This window comes from Arvicola amphibius, chromosome 2 (genome assembly GCF_903992535.2).
Source record: "Arvicola amphibius chromosome 2, mArvAmp1.2, whole genome shotgun sequence".
NCBI classification, from domain to species: Eukaryota; Metazoa; Chordata; class Mammalia; order Rodentia; family Cricetidae; genus Arvicola; species Arvicola amphibius.
The window spans coordinates 55,016,154-55,040,096 of NC_052048.2; the positions used below are offsets into that span (position 1 = coordinate 55,016,154).

General features: G+C 40.5%; 1 long non-coding RNA gene across 1 annotated transcript in view; it reads right to left on the minus strand.

Moving 5' to 3' along the window:
* LOC119807697 overlaps positions 1-23,943 on the minus strand; it is a 171,846-nt gene that overhangs the window by 71,067 nt on the left and 76,836 nt on the right. The window contains exon 2 of the long non-coding RNA XR_005284334.1: positions 8,725-8,857. This is a non-coding gene — a long non-coding RNA (uncharacterized LOC119807697). The remainder of the gene's footprint in view (positions 1-8,724; positions 8,858-23,943) is intronic.

The window sequence follows — 23,943 nt, forward strand, 5'->3', positions numbered from 1 at the left end:
GTGACTGATGAGCCTCTGAATAATGATCTAGCTCCTTTGCTGAACTGATCTATTAGTTCTAAGGGATTTGTCATCTTCACTTTTTCATAGAGCCCTTAGGGTTTCTACATAGAAAATCCTGTCATCTACAAACAGATATAATTTTACTTCTCCTTCCTTGTTAGGAATATGTGTTTTTTCCTTGCCCAATCTTAGAAAAAGTTGTAACTTTTTGGCCACTGGATGTGATCCTGCCCGTAAAGTTTTCAAGCATAGTGTTCCCTGTGCTGACACACATTCCTGTAGTCCTAGCCGGAGAGTGTTAGAATTACAAGAAGCTAATTTTAAAGGATTCTCATTTGCTTTCTTGTCCATCAGTTGAGATGATCATAAATTTCTTCTTTTCACTCAGCCAAAGAAATGCTTCGTACATTGAGACATCTCTGTGTAAAATGAAGCAGCGGGGCTGCGTCGCGCCACCCGGCCGCTGGCTAGCTTTACACCCGAAATAATTACACGGAAACTGTATTCTTTTAAACACTGCCTGGCCCATAGTTTCAGCCTCTTATTGGCTAATTCTCACATCTTCCTTTAACCCATATTTAGTAATCTGTGTAGCACCACGAGGTGTGGCTTACCAGTGAAGTGAGGAGCAGACGGGCTGCGTTCCTGCCGCCCTGGCTCCTGCACGGCTAGCTTTACACCCGAAATAACATCACACAAATTGTATTCTTTTAAATACTGCCTGGCCCATTACTTCCAGCCTCTTACTCACATCTTGACTAACCCATATCTAATAATCTGTATAGCACCACAAAGTGGTGCCTTACCAGGTAGATTCTAGCGTACGTCCATCTTGGGCTGGAGCTTCATCGCGTCTGGCTTCTCTCTCTGAGGAGAGGCACAGCTGTCTGTCTAACTTAGGAGAGGTGTAGCATCTGACTGATCCTTCTACCTCACTTCCTCTTCCTGTTCTGTCTACTCCACCCACCTAAGGGGCGGTCTATCAAATGGGCCAGGCAGTTTCTTTATTAGCCAATGAAATCAACTCAAACAGAAGACTCTCCCACACCATTTCCCCTTTTTCTGTTTAAACAATAAAAAGAAGGCTTTAACTTTAACATAGTAAAATTACATATAACAAAACAGTTATCAAGAATTACAGGTACAATATTTATATCTACTTTATCTTTTATCATAACAAAGGAAAACAACTATAACTATCTATCTATTCTTCTTCAGCTCCATCAAAGACTCCAGAAGGACACAATATTACCTAAGTAAATAAGAAATATGCAATTTCCAAACTCTATAAATGATAGAGACATCTCGCTGCCTGGACAGTCACCCAAAGTTCTTTTGTATTGTTGGGGCATCTATCTTCGGCCTATAGGCCCACAGTATCCAGCAGACTTTTCCATGAAGCAGGAAATTTCAAAGACAGTTCAGTCACTATCTGCTGTGTCCTGCAGAATGTCTCGCAGACTCTTTCATGAATCAGGAACCCAAAGAGATCATCTCACCTCTAGGCAAGTTCAGCAGTCCTCTCTCTGAGGGTTCTCTGTGTTCAGTTTATGCAATAGTCCAGGCAAAAGCAGTTTCTTGCCCAAATGGCTATCAAACTCAATAAGGATCCTCTTCGATGCCCATCATCTTCTTGAAGTAGATTGGTGCTGCCAGGAGCAGACATGTCTCATTGTCATGAACAGTCCTAAGTTATTAAGACATTTAAAATGCAATATTCTGTAGTCTTTGGAAGATAGGAAGTATGCCTATCTAACTGAAATATATCTCTATATATCTAGAAAATCTAACTAACATGACTACAAGCTTAACCATTATCAATGATTATTCATTAACAACCTATATTTCCTAATTATACACTACATTTTTAAATGAACTACACAATCACAATACCTTAATCAAGATCAGACATACATATACATATAACAAAATTGACCTTAAAATCTATACCAATGCAAATTATTCATATCTATATCATCTCCCCCTTTAAATGTAAAAGAACACTTATAAACAATATTTGGGAATATGGGCGCAGTTATTTCTCTCCAAACTGCTTCATGCTGAATTGGGGCGCTGTTAATCAGATCTTTCATGGTGTAACCTGTGTGCCAGGTTCATCTCAGTCATCAGTTGGGTAAAGTAATTTTCTGAAGGTGTTCACAGCAACCTTTCAGGAGGGCGTGGTCTATCATACCATATTGGGATAGAAGCAATCCACAGAGTCTCATTTTCTGTAAAAACAAAAGAAGAATCTCTTTTCCAAAGTATCATATCCTTAGATCCAAATTCTGAAGTCAAGGTATTTTCAAGATATCTTTCTTGGATTAGTTCAGCAGCATTTACAAACAAATATCTTTTAGCAGCTGTTTCTCCTTCCTCAGCATTCAAACAATTCAAAGAGAGCATAATAGTATACAGTATCAAGATTCTCTGTATATTTTCCATCTTTGTGCAGCTTTGTTTTAACCTCTATTTCGTTTATTTTTACTTTTACTTTTTGAGACAGGTTCTCTGTATATCTTTGTCCTGGAATAATTCTTTAGACCAGGCTGTCCTTGAACTCTCAGAGATCCACTTGCCTCTGCTTCCCAAGTGCTGGGATTAAAGGTGTATGCTACCACACCTTGATCTCACAGAGATCTGTCTGTCTCTGCCTCCCAGGCATTCGGATTAAAGGTGTCTTCTGCCACACCTTGAGGTCACAGAGGTCAATCCACCTCTGCCTCCCAAGTGTTGGGATTAAAGGTGTGTACCACCACAACAAACTACTTCCTTTTTTTAAAGAACTTTAACCTTTAGCCTGCATATATTTTTAACACAGTGTAAACCACTTAGACATTTTCTTCGACTTTGAATTTTTCTTTTACTGTATATCTCTCTTTCTGACTACATGAGTCTTTACCAAACAATATCAGTAGGACTAAAGCCGTGACTTTGACAGCTAGATCCAGCCCATTCCTTAGCTTTCCAGCCTCATGGCAGAGGTACCAGCTGTAGCCATGTTTATCACCACAACTCTGTGGTGGATCAAGGTCCCTGCCAGCAAGCAAGCTGCAACAGTGTTAAACAACAATCAAAAGCTCCATAGTTAGGACCGCCTGCTTGAAAGAGTCAGAGTTTGCCATGGCAGGACGGACCAGAACGCCAGCATTTTAAAACAGCACAACTTTTTTCCTGCTGTGGCTGAAAACCGAAAAGCACACGTTCAGCTTTTCATCAACACCGTTTAAGTGTTTCGTGGCAGGACCTCTTAAAATGGCTGCAGGGTTTTGCACCTAAAGCTGAGTCAGGAAGCCTCTCTCAGATGAGAGTGTTTGCTTGCCTCTTGAAAACAGAGCCAGACAGCTTTCTCAAGCTTTCTGTGGATTCAGTTATCCACGTTGGGTGCCATTCTGAAGTGAGGAGCAGACGGGCTGCGTTCCTGCCGCCCTGGCTCCTGCATTCTGTAGTGAGGGGCAAAATACCTTGACTTCAGAATTTGGATCTAAGGATATGATACTTTGGAAAAGAGATTCTTCTTTTGTTTTTACAGAAAATGAGACTCTGTGGATTGCTTCTATCCCAATATGGTATGATAGACCACGCCCTCCTGAAAGGTTGCTGTGAACACCTTCAGAAAATTACTTTACCCAACTGATGACTGAGATGAACCTGGCACACAGGTTACACCATGAAAGATCTGATTAACAGCGCCCCAATTCAGCATGAAGCAGTTTGGAGAGAAATAACTGCGCCCATATTCCCAAATATTGTTTATAAGTGTTCTTTTACATTTACTCTGTAGTGTGGAGCTGCGGGCCGCCTTCCCGCCACCCCAGCTCCCGGCCACCGGCTAGTTTTACACCCGAAATAACATCACACAAATTGTATTCTTTTAAATACTGCCTGGCCCATTACTTCCAGCCTCTTACTCACATCTTGACTAACCCATATCTAATAATCTGTGTAGCACCATGAAATGGTGCCTTACCGGGAAGTTTCTAGCGTACGTCCATCTTGGGCTGGAGCTTCATCGCGTCTGGCTTCTCTCTCTGAGGAGAGGCACAGCTGTCTGTCTAACTTAGGAGAGGTGTAGCATCTGACTGATCCTTCTACCTCACTTCCTCTTCCTGTTCTGTCTACTCCACCCACCTAAGGGGCGGTCTATCAAATGGGCCAGGCAGTTTCTTTATTAGCCAATGAAATCAACTCAAACAGAAGACTCTCCCACATCATACCAGGAGAGATCTTAGCCTGCGTCCATCTCAGAGAGGAGAATCATGGTGACTCACTATGGCGACTGCCTGAAGCGTCTCCCCCTCTTTCTCAGAATTCTGTTCTGTCTACTCTGCCTACCTAATTTTCTGTTCTCTTAAAGGGCCAAGGCAGTATCTTTATTAATAATGAAAGTAACACATAGACACTCCTCCATCATCTCTGCACTCATGAATGGATCACACTTGGTCATAGTATACAGACCATTTCATATGTTGCGGACTTCACTTTGCTAGTATTTTACTAAGAATTTCTGTATTCATGTCTCAAAGGAATAATGAACTATACTTTTGTTGTGGAGTGTCTTTCTCTGACTTTGATGTCAAGGTAATGACCTCATAGGATGTGTCTAGAAAGACTGCTTTCTTTTCAGTCTTGTTTGTTTGTCTGAAAAAGTTTGAGGAGGATTTATGTAATTTCTTCTTCCAGAGTTTAGTGTCATTCATGAAAAAAGCCATCAGATCCAGAGCTTTTGGGGGCATTTTTTTTTTATTATTCGTTCAATCCCCTATAAAGCAAAGAGATCTGTTCAGTTTTCGATTTTGTTCTTTATATTTCTTCATGATTTGATAGGTTTTGTATTTCTAGGAATTTTTCCATTTGATGTGGGTTATCTGGTTTACTGGTAGCTCCTTGTTTTCCCTGTGGAATCACTAGCAATGTCCTCGGTTTTGATTTCTAAGTAATGTAATTTGAATCTTCTCTCAGTCTGTAGAGCTAAATGCTTGCCAGGCTTGTTGGTCTTCTCAAACAGTCATCTTTGATTTCAATGTTTTTGTTTTGTTTGCCTGTTGTTGTTCTGTTCTATTTTATCTCTGTTCTAAGCTTTATCACATCCTTCCTTCTGATAGTTTCCAGTGTTCTCTCCCTAGTTTAAGTTGTTAAACTAGATCGCTGATGTGGAGTCTTTCTTATTTGTTAATATGAGCATTTATAACTATGAATTTCCTCCTTGTTGCTTCTACTGCATCAAAAAAGTAATAGAATATTGTATTTCTGTGGCAGTGCTGTGTGTTTAGGTTTTTCTTTTCTTTCTTTTTCTTTTTCTTTATTTCTTTTTTTTTTTTTTTTTTTTTTTTTGACACAGTGCCTCCCTGTGTAACCCTGGCTGGTCTGGAATTCCCTATGTAGACCAGGCTTCCCTGGAAAGCAAAGGGATCTGCTTACATTTGCCTCCTAATGCTGGGATTAAGAGTCCGTGCCACTACCCTTGGTGGGTTTTGCTTGTTTGTGTTTATCTTCACCTTCTGGTCTATAACACCCTTGATTCCCAGACAATATCTGATCCAAGTACTAATCAGGCCTGACCTGCTAAGCTTTTGAAATTGGACACCTTCCGAGTGGTATAGCCAATCATGTTCATTCACTTCTAAGTGCTTTCATTTTTCTGATTTCTTTTTCTTTTTTTTTGGGGGGGGGTATGGTTCTTCTTTAGTCCACAGGTAATTTAAATGTATAGTTTAATTGCCACAAATTGTTTGATGTTTCTAGTGTTATTCTCATAAGTAGTTTCTAACTTTGTTCTGTCACATTTAGAGAAGATCTATTTTTAAAACTCTATTGAATGGTGGTGCACAACATAACCCCGCCTCTTGAGAGTCCAAAGAAGCATGGACTGCACAGTAAGATGTGATCTCAAACAACTGTCAACACTTAATTTGGAGCATGACATAGTCTGTCCTTGAAAGGCCCATGTGCGGTTGAGAAGAATGCTCATGTGTCCTTGGGTGTAGTGCTCTGTTTACATCTCCTTCCTCATGTTAGTCTACTGTCTTGCATACATTCTTCATGTGTGTATCTACTGGCATGTTCTTTTGTCTATGATAGGAAGAGACATATTGAGGTTTCCAACTATTACTGCATAGCCATCTTTCCCCCATCAGTGAGTTTTTCCTTGTATAATCTGAGAACCCAGAGTGTTTATAATGGTTGCACACATTTGTGAACTGGATTTTCACTAACATAAAGTATCTATCTTTTTTTTTTTTGTCTCACTTGGAATCTTTTTTTCCCATATTGGCAAGCTTATGTTCCTCTTTGGGTAATCATTTTCATAGAATGTCTTCCTTCATACATACCTTCAATCTGCTTGTGTCTTTAAATCTAATGTAAGTCTCTTACAGAAAACACATTCCTATTATCTGCTTTTATACATTCTATCAATTGTTGTCTTTTGATTAGGATGCCCCATCCATTTGTGTTTAAAATAACTACCAATAAGGGGGAGAGTCTTCTCTTATTTTATTGTTCATGCCTCGTAGATTTTTGCTCTTCATTGCCTGCCTTTCGGGACTTATCTGATTATTCATAGTGAATATTGGGAGTTCATTCTCATTTTCTTTAAGTTCCTCCACTATCAAGTCTGCTGGTATCCAACAGATTCCATCAGCTACACTCACTTCTTTCTAGTCTTTTCCTTTCTGTTACTTAGAGTCAATCATTTCTATTGTTCTATCTTTAAATACACTGATGAATTCTTTCATCTGCTCAAATCTTCTTGTGAGACCCTATAACGAATTTTCTGTTTCAGTCATACCTTACTTCAGATTGTTTTTTTAAACATACTCGATTTATTGGTTTCTTTTTAAAAATACACGAAATTTTTTCCTTTGAATAGCTTCAATCAAAAAAAGATTTTATAAGGTTATTTACAAGGCTAAATGTACAATTATGAATATCTACCTTTTTGACAACAGGGTATCACTCTTGAACAACAATACAATTTTAAAAGATACAAAGATGTGCTGTTATTTCTGATATATAAAGTTACTTTTAAAAAATCCATGGTCTTAGGGAATTCACAGATCTTAACAGGAAGTAACTTCTATTAATTTCATGTGTATATAATTACCAAATTGTAATACATTAAAAATACATGTAAATGCCCAGATAGTAAAAAGTTAACACCCTATCTTGTTAAAAAGTTCCGAGTAACCTCTCACTATAAATATTAAACCCTTTTCTTAGATTCATCAAAGCTGCATGCATGAGATATTGGATGATCTCTGAAGCTTAGAGTTGCTCTTCACTGGATATGAGCTTCTGTTACTGTGTTTTCTGGTTTCTACTTTTTTTTACTTCCTCTACATTTATGAGCATCTTGAAGACATTTTAATACCTCTATGGAAGCCGAATTGTCAAGTATTTTCCTGGCCAGTTTTTGTAATTTCTTTTTTTTACGATCAGATCTCTGATTTTTTTTTTTTTAATGCCTTTCGATTTGTTGTTGAAATCTGAACATTTGAGCCTAAAACTCTGGTGGCTGTGGAATCAGATTCTCCTCCTCCTGAGGGCCTTTGTTACTCTTCTGCTGTAGTTTTAACTTGCTTTAGAGGCTCACTGTCTGCATAGTGCCCGTCTGAGATGTCATCTTAGCTCTTCTCCGACCCCTTATGCGCCTGCATGTTCTGCCAGGCATTCACAGTCACTTTCCAACTTTTCCTATGTATGCCATTATTGTGGGGTTTTTGCATATGTATCTCAATTTTATCATCAGTGTTAATTTTAAATGGTGTCTTAGGGTTTCTATTACTGTGAATAGACACCATAACCATGCCAACTCTTTTTTTTCCTTTTTTGTTTTTCAAAAAGAAAACAAAATATCTCTTTCATTTTACATACCAATCCCAGTTCCCACTCCCTCCTCTCCTCCCATGCCATCCACCCTTCCTTACCTTCCTCCTATTCCAACCCCCCCCCATCCACTCTTCAGAGAGGGTAAGGCACATTGCTTTGGGGAAAATCCAAGGCCCTCCCTACTATATCTAGGCTGAGCAAGTCATCCATCCCAAAAGACTAGATTCCCCAAAAGCCAGTACAAGCAGTAAGGACAAATCCTAGTGCCACTGCCAGTGGCCCTGTAGTCCGCCCCAGTACATTCAGAGGGTCTAGTTTGGTCTTATGCTGGTTCTTTCCCTGTGCAGCTGGAATTGATGAGCTCTCATTAGCTCAGGTAAACTGTTTTAGTGGGTGTCCCCATCATGGTCTTGGCCTCTTTGCTCATATTCTCACACCTACCACTCTTTATCTGGATTTTGGGAGCTCAGCCCAATACTCCACTGCAAGTCTCTGCCATGGCAACTCTTAAAAAGGAAAACATTTCATTGGAGAGGCTTATGGTTTCAGAGGTTTAAGTCCATTATCATCATTGTGGAACAGAGTAGCATACAGGCAGACACGAGACTGGAGAAGGAGCTGAGAGTTCTACAACTTGATCCACAGGCAACAGGAAGTGTACTATCCACCACACTGAGTACAGCTTGAGCAAAGGAAACCTCAAAGCCCACTGTCACAGAAACATACTTCTTACAAAGCCACACCTACTCCAACAAGGGCACACCTCCTAGTAGTATCACTGCCTATGGTGGCCACTTTCTTTCAAACAACCATAGTTGGCATACAACCAGTGCTTCTTAGTTTTTGTCAACTTGATATAAACTAGAGTTACCCAAGAAGAGGGAAACTCACCTGAGGAATTGTGTACATCCGATTGGCTTAGGCAAGTCTATAGTGCATATTCTTCATTGATGATTGATGATTGATAGGGAAAGGGTTCATGTCACCGTGAGCAGTGCCACCCATGAGAAGGTGGTTCTGGGAGCTATAAGAAAGAAGGCTGAGAGTCAAAGCTGGTAGTTCATGGTTTTAATTCTAATACTCATGAGGCAGAGGCGGGCCGATCTCTGCTGAATTCAAAACCAGCCTGGTCTATGTAGCAAGTTCTAGGACAGTCAGGGCTACATAGACCTTGTCTCCAAAAAATGAAAGAAAAAAGAGAGAGAGAGAGAGAGAGAAAAAAAGAAAAGAAAAAAAAGAAGGAAAGGAAGGAAGGAAAGAAGGAAGGAAGGAAGGAAGGAAAGAAGGAAGGAAGGAAAAGAAAAAGAAAGGAAGGAAGGAGATAAGGAAGTAAGAAAGGAAGAAGGAAAGAATAAAGAAAGGAAACAAAAAAGGAAGAAAGGAAAAAAGGAAGGAAGGCAAGAATAAGGTTGAATAAGCCATGTTGAGTAAACTAATAAAAAAAGCATTGTTCTACGGCCTCTGCTTTAGTTCCAGTATCCAGATTCTTGCTGCAAGTCCCTGCCCTGACTTCCCTTGACAATTGACTCTGGCCTATGAAATGTAATACATCCCAAGTTAGTTTTGGTCAGTGTTTTATCCCAGAAACAGAGACTCAAAGTAGGATACTTTCCAAATATTGCATTCTATTTTATCTCAAATAAGGCAACGGTTTGTGGAAGAGGGGGTAATAAGGTCTATGGTAGAACCTGGTATTGGACAGTGTCTCTCCCAAAAGACATGGGTCATTAAATGAAAGTTGCAATACAAGGTATGGAATATCTCTATCTAAGTTCCTGGTCAAGGAGGTCCCAGAGGTCTCCAAACCACCACAGGCTATTGCCATTGCACTTGGTTATCCACCACAGCTACATGGTAAGACAGAGAAATCAGTCCCAAATCCACATGGAAACTTACTCCTTGCTGGCTAGCTTTCACAGTGTTGGAAGATGCTATGCATGCTGCTACAGGACAAAAGGTTATCAGCAATCTTGCCCAGCACTGGACTCTGTGTCCTATAATATTGACAAGGTATTCATATGTGTCCCCTGGCACAATAGTGGCATGACTGTTGCGGGGTATGGAGTACCTACTCGCTCATTGGATTTGAGACAGGCTCCACAGGAGGGAATTTCATATTTACTCTTGTGATCCTGCTTAAGCCTTTCTGGCCTAGTATTCTGCTCTCAAAATTCATTTTACCTTCAATCTACAACCTCCTTTCTTTTACTGTGTCTTTCTCTTTAAAAAAAAAGTTCCCTTTCTAGTTTCCTAGCTTCCACTTGTGCTCCAAATTGAACACAAAACAAAAGATTTGAAGTTGGGTCTGCATATGAGAGAACACGTGGTGTCTGTAGCTTGTTTTCTGGTTCTGAGTTACTTCACTGGGTATAAACTTTTTTTCATTTCCAATCATTTACCTGCAAACATCATGATTATATTTTTCTTTATAGTTGAGTAATGCTCCATTGTGAATATGTACATTTTTCTTATTCATTTATTCATTGAATGATATTTAGATTGATTCTGTTCTTAGATATTGTGAATAGAGCAGATATAAACATGGATGTGCAAGTGTCTCTTTGTAGGATATAAAGTATGTGGGTATGTGGCCTCAGTGATATAACTGGATCGTATAGTAGTTCTATTTCTAGTTTTTTTAAGACTCCCCCAGGCTAATTCCCAAAATGGCTGTACTAGTTTTTCAGGCAGTCAACAGAGCACAAACTTTTCTCTTTGCCACATTCAAACTTGTATTTGTTGTTATGTGATTCTTTATTTTGGCCATTCTGACTGGAGTGAGATAGAATCTTAATGTAATTTTAATTTACATTTTACTGATAGCCAAGGATGCTACCTTAGTTTTCTTTCCTCTGCTGTTATCAAAAATACTGACCAAGACAAGGCTGTCCACTGTCTCCATGTCTATTTAATATAGTACTCGAAGTTCTAGCTAGAGCATAAGATGACAAAAGGAAATCAAGGGGATACAAACTGGAAAGGAAGAAGTCAAACTTTCACTATTTGCAGATGACATGACAGTATACATTAGTGACCCCCAAATTCTACTAGAGAACTCCAACAGCTCAAAAATAACTTCAGTAATGTGGCAGGATACAAGATTAACTAAAAAAAAAATTAGTAACCCTCCTTTACACAGATGGTAAATGGGCTGAGAAAGAAATCAGAGAAATATCACCCTTCACAATAGCCACAAACAATATAAAATGGCTTAGGGTAACTCTAACCGAACAAGTGAAAGACCTGTATGACAAGAACTTTAAGTCTTTAAAGAAAGAAATTTAAGAAGATATAAGAAAATGGTAAGATCTGCCATGTTCTTTAATAGGTAGGATCAACCTAGTAAAAATGTCAATCTTACCAAAAGCAATCTACAGATTCAATGCAAACCCAATCAAAATCCAAGCACAATTCTTCACAGACCTTGAAAGAGTAATACTGAACTTTATATGGAAAAGCAAAAAACCTAGGATAGCGTAAACAGTCCTGAACAAGAAAGGAATTTTTGGAGGTATCACCATCCCTGACTTCAATCTCAACTATACAACTATATGGTATGGGAAGTCCTTCTGGATATGTGTTGCTTTTATTGATTAATGAATAAAGCTGTTTCAGCCAGTGGCTTAGCAGAATAGAACTAGGAGAGAAAAATAAACTGAATGCTGGGAAAAAGAAGGGGGAGCCAAGGAGAAGCCATGTTACCATGTGCAGGAGACAGACACACTGGAATCTTGCAGTAAACCACAGCCACATTGTGATACACAGATTAATAAAAATAGGTTAATTTAAGATATAAGTTAGCCATAAATACACTTAAACTATTGGCCAAAAAGTATTGTAATTTATACAGATTTCTGTGAGATTATTTTGGGAGTCTGGGCAGCCAGGAAATGTGCAAGCAGCCTCCCCCAACAGCTATATGAAATTAATGAAAAACAGACATGTGGACCAATGGAATCAAGTCAAAGATGCTGATAATTAACCCACACACCTATGAACACATGATTTCTGACAAAAAAAAATAAAATTGTACAATGGAAAAAAGAAAGCATCTTCAATAAATGGTGCTGTTATAACTGATGTTAACATGTAGAAGAATGCAAATAAATCCATATCTAACCCCATGCACAAAACTCAAGTCCAAATGGATCAAAGACCCTCAACATAAATCCAGCCACACTGAACCTCATAGAAAAGAAAACGGGGAGTAGCCTTGAATGCATTGGCACAGGAAAAGACTTCCTGAATATAATACCAGTAGCACAGACACAGAGAGAAACAATTAAATATGGGACCTCCTGAAACTAAAAAAGTTCTGTAAGGTAAAGGTCACAGTCAGCAAGACAAAACGGCAATCTACAGAATGGGAAAAAAATCTTCACCAACTTCACTTCAGACTATCCACTTCAGTTTATCTCCCAAACGTACAAAGAACTCAAGAAACTAGATATCAACATATCAAATAATCCAATTAAAAATGAGGTACAAATCTAAAAAGAGAATTCTCAACAGAGGAATCTCTAATAACCAAAAGGCACTCAAGGAACTGCTCAACATCTTTAACCAGCAGGGAAATGCAAATCAAAACAACTCTAAGATACCATCTTAAACCAGTCAGAATGGCTAAGATCAAAAACACCGATGACAGCTTATGCTGAGAAGATGTGGAGTAAGGGGAACACTCCTCCACTGCTGGTGGGAGAGCAAACTTGTACAACCACTTTGGAAATCAGTAAGGCAGTTTCCCAAAAAATTGGGAATCAATCTACCTCAAGACCCAGCAATATCACTTTTAGGCATATAGCCAAAGGTTGCAAACTCATACCACAAGGATATTTGTTCAACTGTGTTCATAACAACATTATTTGTAAGTGTAACCAGTATTTATCCCTAGTGCATGATCTTGCTCTTTGGAGCTTATACCCTATGAAGGGATACCTAGCTCAGCCTAGATACAAGGAGGGGAGGACTTTGGTCCTGCCTCAAGTTATATGACAGACTTTCTTTACTGCCCATGGGAGCTCTCACCCTCTCTGAGGAGTGGATGGAGGGTTGGGTGTGGAGAAGGTAAAAGGAGTGGGAGGATCGGAGGGAGAGAGAACTGGGATTGGTATGTAAAATAAGATTGTTTAAAAAAACACTGAACAAAATAAACTTGAGAAGAGTATAATTTTGGTTACATATCTAGGATCATAGTTCATGGAGAGAAGTCAAATCAGTAACTCAGGACAGGAACCTAGAGGCAGAAACTGAAGCAGAGACCATGGAGGAATGCTTCTCCTGGCTTTCTCAGTTTGTTTTCTTGTACACTCCAGGACAACCTCCCAGGGCTGGTACCACATACCTGGATTGAATCTTTCTGTATCAACCATCAGTCTGGAAAATGCCCCTGCAGACTTGCCTACAGACCAAGCTGATAGGGGGATTTTCTCAATTGAAGTTGCCTCTTGTCAGATGCATAAAGTTGAAAAACAACCAACACAGATGTTGGACACTTTGGAAAAATATTTCCTGGCTATTTTCATTTCTTTTCTTGAGAATTTTCAGTTTCGCTCTATAGCCCATTTTATAAAATTATGATTTTTGTTTTCTTTTTTTTTTTTTTTTTTTTGGTTTTTCGAGACAGGGTTTCCCTGTAGTTTCTAGAGCCTGTCCTGGAACTAGCTCTTGTAGACCAGGCTGGTCTCGAACTCAGAGATCCGCCTGCCTCTGCCTCCCGAGTGCTGGGATTAAAAGCGTGTGCCACCACTGCCCGGCGATATTTGTTTTCTTAATGTTTAGTTGTTTTCATCCTTTGTTTAACCTGAACACAAACCTTTTGTTAGAAAAACAGCTGGCAAAGATGTTTCCTCTTTCCGGGGGCTGCCTCTTTGTTAACTTGGCACTTTCAAGTTGCATGAGCCCCATTTGTCAGTTGGTGGTCTTATTTCATTAGAAGGTAAGTGTACTCCCCACTTCCCCTTCTACCTCTTAAGTTGAAGCCTTTAATCCATTTGGAGTAAGGTTCTGTGCTGGGTGAGACATAGGATCTAGTGTAATTTTTCTATATGTTGAAATGTAGCCTTTCCAGTATCTTTTGTTGAAGATGCTGTCTTTTCTCTACTGTATATTTTTGGTATCTTATCAAATATCAGGTAATTGTAGTTGCGACTTATATCTGAGTTCTCGATTTTATTCTATTCCATTGATCTGTGTCTGTTTGGGGCCAATGACATGCTGTTTCTCTAACAATGGCTTTGTAGTATAATCTAAAATCAGGTTACTGGTAATTCCTAATTTCTTTTTTGTTAAAAATTAATTTTATTTTTATTATTTCATCTTTGTTATTTTCATTTTTATTTTGTGTTTCCAAAAAGTGTTTTTGGATGATGATTTCTATGTCTGTGAAGAATGGCATTGGAATTTTGATTGGGATTGCATTGAATCTATAGATTGCTTTTGGTAGGATTTTTTCCATAATATTATGTCTTCCAATTCTTGGTTTTTTTAAGACAGGGTTTCTCTGTAGCTTTGGAGCCTGTCCTGAAACTGGCTCTTGTAGACCAGGCTGGCCTTAAACTCACTGAGATCTGCCTGCCTCTACCTCCGGAGGGCTGGGATTAAAAGTGTGCACCACCACTGCCCGGCTCCTATTTTTTATTTAAAATGTACTTTTCAGTTATTAAATTACCTGTACCTGATTGTTTCTTAGTTTCATTGTCTTGAAATAACATTTTTTTCATCTTTTTACTGTACGATGGTATCTACCTTTGGTGGAGAGGTGTGTTTAATGGAGGCATGATGTATCCTGTTTTCTAACCCAGTCTGCTAGCATGTATATTTTCATTGCATAAATAAACCATTAATATTCAAAATTATTCTTGAAAAACATATATTAATTCTCATGGTTTTATTGATTTTGTAATTTTTTTCTTAAACCATCTTTGAGTAGTTGCGCTGGTTTTGTTACACTGTGCACTTAATAATATCCTGGTCTTTGTTGTCTGGGTGAGAGATGAGCAAAGAGAGAAAGGAACATTGGACACTGACTTTTCAAAGGTGTTGGAAGTGACTTCTATTGGAGGAGGAAGCAATATAATGCTGAGGTAGGTGCAATTCAACAAGCATTGATCTCTCATGGTTCTAGAGGCTGGGGAGTTAAAGATCCAGGTGTTGAAAGATCTGATGCCCAGTGAAGCTTATTCCTGGTTTGCACATGGCTTCCTTGTCTACATGCCCCCATATGTCAGGACTGAGAAATATAGGCAAGCTCTTAATATCTCTTCCTTTAAGGGTACTGCTCACACGGTGGTGTCCCACCTTTACAACCTCCCCCAAACCTAACTATTTTTCAAGGATGCATCTTCATACCATCACACTGGGGATTAATGCACCAACAACTACATTTTGAGACTGGGAAGATATACTGTCGTGAAACACAGAGGCCCTTCTGAACACACGGATTTACGTTGTCAAAAGTTACACTAAGAAAATACAGGGGAAGGTAGTTATTCAAAATACACAGAGACAAAGACAATAGGAACCTTACTTAGTCATTTCAAATTAATTAAGTAAGCAAGCAATTTTTGTTGCTGTGGGGCCAAACCCAGGACCTTTTTGAATGCCAAGCAAGCCAGCCACCACTGAGCTACTATTCTAGCCTTAGCCCCATCTCCTTCTCCCCTTCTTAAACCATTTATGATCTAGTATATACTCAGTTTGGATGTCTAACTTATTCGGTCCAGCATTCTTTTTTTGAAATGAGTAAACTCAGGTATTAAGCATGAGATCACACAGGAAGAGGCAAAGCGAATATCTGACTTTAGGTTCTCAACCCTTGAGGGTTAATTCATTCTATTTCTGCATGATTCTTCACAGAGTAGAGTTCGTAAGAGCTAGCATTGTTCTTTTAATATTTGGAACCTCAATCAGAATGAAGGACTTCAAGACAAATAAATCTTAGGCGAGGTCTCTGATTGGACTATGGTATGGGTCACATGCCAACAGGCCAGAAGTCAGAGTGCTATAATTGGATACTGTTCTTTTTCAAAGGAGAAAATAAATTTTAAAATCAAATATTCCCCAAAATAGCTTTTCACAATTCCACATAAGATTTAGGCCATGGCTTTAAAATATTCTTGCCAGGTGATAGCATCCAGTCAAAAAGACAGTAAGAAGAAGGAACCAATTGGTTTCTTAGTCAAGCCAGCCTACTGACCAGCCACACTCGACTGACAGATGATAAACCAGATTGAAAGCCGACATGTCTATCAAACCACACTTTCTGTGTATCCTGATGTATATTCCACCTAAGACTTAATATTCTACTCATAAATGTGGCAATTGTCATAAGTTGTTCCCAAAGCCCTCCCAGCTCTCAGGTAGTTCTAATTTTCTATATTTGGTCATGAATTTTGGATACAGATTCCCAGATAGCCGGGTATGGGGAAAAGAGAAATGTTATATTCTGATTCAGTAGAAATGCCTCCTTTTTATCCTTGTTTGGTCTTGCAGTGCTTACTTGCTGGTAGGACCAGAGACATTCTAGTTCTCCACGGGCATCACGGGGAGTGCACATATTCTGTGCAGTGCGCAGCTTACTCCAACCAGAATCTCACAGAAGGAAAATTTAAACAAACAAAAGCAAACAAAATACTAAGTTATTGTTCAGTGAATCGGATTCTCCATAAAGGAAACTGAAGCAAAAGTACAATTTGTAGCTCTCACTGGGGCCAAGAGAACATCTACAGAGGAAAAATTGCATAAGTACTGAGCTCATTCGTCAAGAGCAGTTACAGAGTTTTGTAGTCTTTTGATAAACACCCCATACCAGCTCCCAGAGTTTCTGAAATATCTACCCCTGTGGTGGAAAACTTTTTCTCCCGTTATCCATTAATAGTCAATAAAGCCTCCAATTTTCACATGCTGTTCCTAGGCAAGACTTATTAAAATTTGCTTGTCCCAACTATGTAATTTAAAACTTTTTATTTGCCAATTAAGTCAAAATATTAACTATGTATTTATTACCCCCTGTCCACTCCATCATTCCCCTAGCCATGGAAAGGAGGCTGTAATAGGGCCCCCTTGCTAGGAGAAAAGGCGCCCGTAGGACACTCGCACTAATAATCCCCGCTTACCACAGACTCTCCTGTTCTCTCGGTGTATTTTTTGTTTGTTTAGCTTCTGTAAGGTGGTTTCTGAACATGATTCCTTCATGAATAAATGACACACAATAAAGTTCCATGAACACCGGCTGTGAAATTGCTGGCATGATTATTTGTGAACCATCATGCAAGGCCAGCCCATGTTAGACTTTGATGATCCGTGCTGCTGTGCCCGAGCTGCTCACTGCACAGCTCCAGGGGCTGCGAGCCTAACTCCAGTGGGAAAGATGGCTCCCGTGATACCTGGGCAATAACAGATATGAGGGTAGGTGGATGAATGGGGGTGGGGGAGATAGATGGGAAACCATCTTATTTTACGTTCTCAATGAACTCTGTAAATTGCCCAGGACTGGGGCGACTGAATTACCCAGCCTCATTTTTTGCTCCCGCTGCACGGTATCATCAGCAGGGCAGGAAGTCCACGCCAGCCAAGTATGCAGCATCGGGCCATCGGGATCCTAGCCAAGTGATTTCCCAGGCCAGCTTTGGAAAAGGAATAGCATTTGTGACCCACCACGAGTGGGAGTGGAGACATGAAACATCCAGAAGGGGCCACATGAGGTCTTCTCTAACTTCTCAGGCTCACAAGGAAAGGGCTTGTATCATTTTAAATATTGGCTGTTTCGATTGGGATCACCCCGAGAGCAGCTGCTCGATTGTACTGAGTGTACACAGAGGAGGGGATCTCTCTCTGGGCCCGTGGTGAATGTCTGTTCTGCAGCCTGTGGGATAGAAGTGTTTCATAACTGGGGATGCTTCAGCTCATGCTGGAGACGTGTGTCCACAAAACAACTGGAAAGGACAGGACAAGTCAGTGCAAAGGGAGACTGGAAGATGTTCAGTTCACCACAGGCTCCTGGACCATGTGTTTTATGGCATGAAACACTCCAAGAGGAATGTGACATTAAAGGAAATAAGGGGATCTGTGACCAAACAATATTAGTGTGGAGAATTCTAATTGGCCTTTCTCCTCAGAGAAGTTCAAATCCTTCCAACTAGTGGAAGTGTATCTCCTGGATCATCCGCACGTGAAATGGTACTGTTAACTTTTCTACTCTCCCATCCATTCCTTATTAACCCCGATACTGCCATAAGCTGGGCTTTCGTGGCAGGAGCTATTTAAGCATTTGGCTCCATTTCAAAGGGCATTCAGTGCCTCCCTACTATGTGCTGGGTAACAGGGTGGCAAAGTAGGACTAAAATAGAAAGAAGTAGACTCCCTAGTGGAAGGCACATAGAATGGTCAGGAAGCTCAGCAGAAAGGGAAATGCTTGCACAGGGGCAAGCATGCAATCACCCCGTGACACGCACAGTCCTTTGAGAATCATGGGCAAACAGAGAAAATAATACACAAATTGCCAATTTAGTCTCATAGGAAATTTAGCAAGAACCTGACGACACAAAGCAGTGTTGAATTTAGAACAGAATCCTATTTGCTGAGGGAGAGATACCCAGGGCATCTCCAGGGAGGTGCGCATCCGTAGCATTTTGGGAAGTTGTGTTTTCACCTGCTAAATTGAAGTTTTATCTATTTGGTTTCACCTCAGACATTGAATCCATGATTAATTAACTGATGGAGGGAAAATTAGTTATATCTAATTTATTTGCTGAACTCAATTTTTTTGGGGGGGAGCAAGTGGGTCAACAGCCTTTAGAAACGCTTCCCTCCATCTTGGTTTCTAGCTACACACACCCTTCACCCTGAAGAAGTAATCACCACTTTCAAATGCAAATAGGAAAAACTGGCTAAATTTGAGCCTGGAAAAACAGAAGGCCATTTATACCAATTTAATATCTTTGATATTTAAAAAAATGATCCAGCTGGGTGGTGGTGCGCGCCTTTAATCCCAGCACTCTGGAGGCAGAGGCAGGCAGATCTCTGTGAGTTCGAGGACAGCCTGGTCTACAAGAACTAGTTAGTTCCAGGACGGGCACCAAAAGCTACAGAGAAACCCTGTCTCGAAAATCCCCCCCCAAAAAAATAAATAAATGATCCAGTAGACAATAACAAAATTGGATTTTTAATTTTTTAAATTATCTTTTGAAATGAAAATATAATTATATAATTTCCCCCTTTACTCCCTCCAACCCTTCCCATCTACTGTGCCCCCCCCTCAACTCTTTCTCAAATTCATGTCCTCTGGACTCTTTAATCATCATAAATATATGTGTGTGTGTGTGTGTGTGTGTGTGTGTGTGTGTACATATACATATATAAAATTAGGAATACATATGTAACATTAGGAATAGACATGTACCTAATGGTACAAATTAAAAACCTAATGGTGTTTCTAATTATGTAAATACAATCTGTTCAGTCCATATAGTATTAGTTCTATATAAATTATTTCATGGCTGACTACTTGAAAGTAGATAACCAATTGAATATCCCCTGGGGAAGACTATTTTTCCTGCTCTCTGTATTCCTTAGTTGTCCATGGTTGAGGCCTGTGAGACTTCCTGCTTCCAAGTCAGTAGTCAGTTGGTGTCCCTCCTGTTCAGCTCTTGTTTCGGGAGCCATGTTGTTGAGACTTCATGGATGCAGCTTCCCTGCCATTTCTAGGAGACACAGTCTCATAGCAGACATCCTGTTTCTCTGGCTTTTACAATCTCTCCTGACCCATCATCTACAATGTTCCCTCTGCCTTAGTGTTGTGCGTTGATCAGCACCACATGACCATCTGGTCTCTGCATTTTGACCAGTTACTTTCTGTAAGAATTTTCATCTGTTGCAAAAAGAAGTTTCTTTAATGAGGGGTGAGAGCAACTGGGAATAAGGGCATCTCTGGGTATAAGGAGAAATGCTTTAATACAGTTACTCATAATGCTGGCTTAGTAAAATATAGGTTCTCTTCCAAGATCCATAGCCTCACTAGGCTCAAGTAGTTAGCAAGACTTTCAGGACCAGCCCTCTTGTTCATTAGGCCTTAAGTCCAATTAGAGAGCTGTGGGTCAGCAGCAAGATCTGAGTGCCAACATTGTGCCCTTCCAGTTATCATGCCATGCATGATGCTATGTAAGCTACTGTAGCTTGTGGGAGCCCACGGATGGGAATTCGTTCCACCTTGACCAAAGGTCAGAGAGTTCAGGCCTATTCTTGCTCCTTCAAGGCTACATGACAGGTGGTTTGACCCAAGGTGTGGTTACAGGATGTTTGGACCTAGGGTGTGGTTACTTGATGCTTTGGGTATCAGAAAGGTGATTGCTTTGTTTGTTCCTTGAACCGTGGTAAGGAAGTCTTTTGTCTGCCCCCTCTTCTTTGGATGGGTGTATATAAAGACTATGAGAAGTAAACATGGGAAGACTCAGTATTCACTGGGTTGCCTTCCCAACACTATCCTGCGTCTCTGTCTTTTCTTTTGTAGCTTTAGTTTTTCTACCTGCCACTTCTTAATCCTCAAGCTTCCCAGACTCTGTGAGTGACAAATAGACACCTACTCCCATGGGATCCATTTTTGCCCAGGGTGTTACATCAGCACCGTGTCCTTTTAGGTCATGTTTTTAACCTTGGAGGAGACCATACAGTTTACACCAAGAAAAAGCAAGCTCAGTTTGAAAGCGATCAAGTCTGGGTTTTCTTTTCCCTTTCCTGGAAACATAGCTCTATTGTAATACGGTTGAGGTTAGGCACCAAACCCATAAGTGGATCATATATAAACAGGAATTTCCATACTTCATTTTTATATGAATACTTGTGCTTTGGAGTCACATACAATCTGCCTCAGGACAAGTTCAAAGTCTGGCGGGGGCCAAAAAAAAAGAGTCTTTATTAATGTGTTCCCTATCACAGTCAGGAGAAGACAGAAATAATTTTTCTTTCATTATAAAAGGGGCCAGAGAGGCTCTGGCTGATGTAAAAGCACACACAGACAAAGGAAGCCAGGAGCATGGCTTCATTCAGTGATTTCCTTATCCTTTCGCTTACGTGATGGTGGATGTTCCTTAAGGTGGGGCTGTGGGACAGTTTTCCATGTATAGATGCAGTCACTGTTTTAATTTGTTCTTTTTTTTTTTTTTTTGGTTTTTCGAGACGGTTTCTCTGCAGCTTTTTTAGAGCCTATCCTGGAGCTAGCTCTTGTAGACCAGGCTGGTCTCGAACTCACAGAGATCTGCCTGCCTCTGCCTCCCGAGTGCTGGGATTAAAGGCGTGCGTCACCACCGCCCGGCCACTGTTTTAATTTGTAAATGTACTAATGTTCCAAACTTGTGAAATGGTGTGGAAGACTTCTCAGAAAAGAACTCGAATGTCCAGATTTAATGAGATCTTATCAATCATAACAGTTTGCTTGTATAATGCCAGGGGAAATGAGGCACAGAACAAAAGAGGGGGTATCTAGCTCACAGGTGGCAGAGAAATCTAGTCACCTGAAACTAAGTGACCTTTCTACTTGAATTGCTTTGGCACAGGGACTCCCAATTTTTTGTCAGTAGTGAACATTAATATTCCATCTTACTGCTGTCCCCAGGAATATAAACCTATTTTGCCCCCATAAGACTAAAATGCTAAATGTGATTGGGAAGCTATTGCTTAATGATGGGCACCTAGTGTGCAGCAGGCAAGGTACAGGCAGCGTTTGGTGGGAACATCACAATGGCCCTATGAGGCTGACACTGTTACCAATGTGAAAACTGACGCTAAGAGAGACTATGCATCTTGGCCCAAGCCACACAGCGCATCAGCAGCCGAATGAAGATTTGATTGTGGGTTTTAAAAAGAAACGTGTCCATCCATATACACATGTGTTTCACTCGGATTTCCGCGCTGTTTCAATGCAGTGCTGATACCATCTTCACTCTGCTTTTGAGCTATCCTGATTCTGGAGAGGTGGGTTTCTTTTTCCTTTCTGAATTCAACAGTAAGATCGGATGTTCCGAGCTCGCTGGCTTTGAAACCCAAAGCACGCCTGTATCTTTGCCATCTCACCTCTGTTGTAACTTGTTGCAGGTCAGCGGAGATCTTTTCCTGAAAGCCATATTTGGCAAAATATAGACTGCCTTTTGTTCGTTCTTTCTTAAGGCTATGCTTACTGCATGCCCTGTTTTATGCACTTCCAGCCCCCACCCCACCCCCACCCCACCAGCTGCCTCACACAACTTCCTGACCATCCTTGTCCTGGGACAAAAATGAACACATTCAGCCCTGCTGGTCCTGGCATGGTCCATAGAACTAGGGCCAGGCCACAGTCAAATCTTCTAGCATTTTCCTGCCGTTTGCAGGCAAGAAGAATCCCACAGGTTCATGGCAGCTTTCGTTTATGTATAAATGTCACCCATAGACTAAGAGACCTGGCATATATTCTAGGGCCTCTATCTTACTCAGTCAAAAGTGGAAAACTAAAATCTAAAAACCCGGGAGTGGTTTCTTAGCCATAACTCTGTTAGTGGCTCACCCAAGTCTGGAGCGCGAAGTTCAAAGAAGATCACAACAGCGTCCCTTTTGAAACATGAAAAGAATCCATGAAGTAGACCATTCCTCAACCAGTATGGCCAGCCTTGGACAGCCCAGCTTTGCTGCCAGATTAGAAACTGGAAATTCCAACCAATGCCTTCAGTATTAGCATGTGGCCCTCATGGGTCCCAGGGTCACTTACATCATCTGCCCTTCTGTAAGCTTTCATGTAAAGTCAAGGAATATCAGTGGTACCAAATGATCATCTCAAAAGAGCAAACTTCATCTATCTTCCAGTTAAGAAAATCAAAAACAACTATCATTAATGTTTGTGTACTGGGAACTAAGAATCCAGCCTCTCTAGTGGAAGCAATACCCTCCTCCTGTTTCTGAACTGTCTAACTTCTGCTGATCACATGTTCCCCTCCCCTTAGGAAGATGAGCAGATCACAGCCCCCCAGGGATGTTGGCTATGATTGCTTGCTCTGCTAGCATAAAACCTAAGTTGCTAAAAAGAGTTTTTCCTATCTGCAGACACAGGCATCACCAGTAAACAGTTTATTCTTACCTCCTTAATACTAAGAGATACTTAACATAAACTCTGAATTATTTAAACTCTGTGTGGTGCTTGGAAACACAGCTGCACCTTCTGGTGTCTTGTTGAAATCTCTCTGTTTGGTCTCCATCAGAATCATATAGCAGTCATGTGCTGGGAAGCAGAGATAAATAGTTCTTGGTTTCATCATCTCCGTACATCTGTGTTTGTAAGCACAGGGCTGGTTGGTGGTATAGGCAAATGTCATCTGAGGTTCTTTGGTTGAGTTGCGCTGAAGAAGTGCTGCGTCCACACAAGCTACAAGTGAAATCTAACCAGCATACATATCCAAACTAAACAATGAAAACAGTTTATAGCGCATGCAGACAATACAGTGATTCTTGGGAAAGAGAGATTCAGGGGGTTAGGGAAATGGGTGACTCGGTGGGTAAATTGCTTGCTGTACAAATGTGAAGACTTAGGTTCCATCACCCAGAACCCTCTTAAAACTGGGTGCATCTGTAATCCTAGCACAATGACATGGGAGGCAGCTGTTCTTCCTAAGAACAGCTTGCTTGCTAGCTTGAGAAATCCAGCAGCAAACAAACAGACACAATCTCAAACCAGGAGGAAGGCAAGGACTGACACCCAATGATGTCCTCCGCTGACCTCAAACACACAGTGGCAGGATCAGGCATGCCTCCCCCCCTCTCTCTCTCTCTCACACACACACACGAGAGAGAGAGAGAGAGAGAGAGAGAGAGAGAGAGAGAGAGAGAGAGAGAGAGAGAGAGAGAGAGAGAGAGAGAGAGAGAGAGAGAGAGAGAGAGAGAGAGAGAGAGATTTTAAAAAGAGAATGTGAACTCATCTTACAAGGGAGCAGTACTGGGCATGCGCACGGAGTAGCATTCCACTAGACATGAATGAGCTAGATGACACACACACCTACAACATGACTTTGAAAGCAAAAGTTTGAATGCCAATTTTCATGTCATTTACATGCCTACTCTTATGCCTGCGACGTCCTAGCTTTATTTATTTTT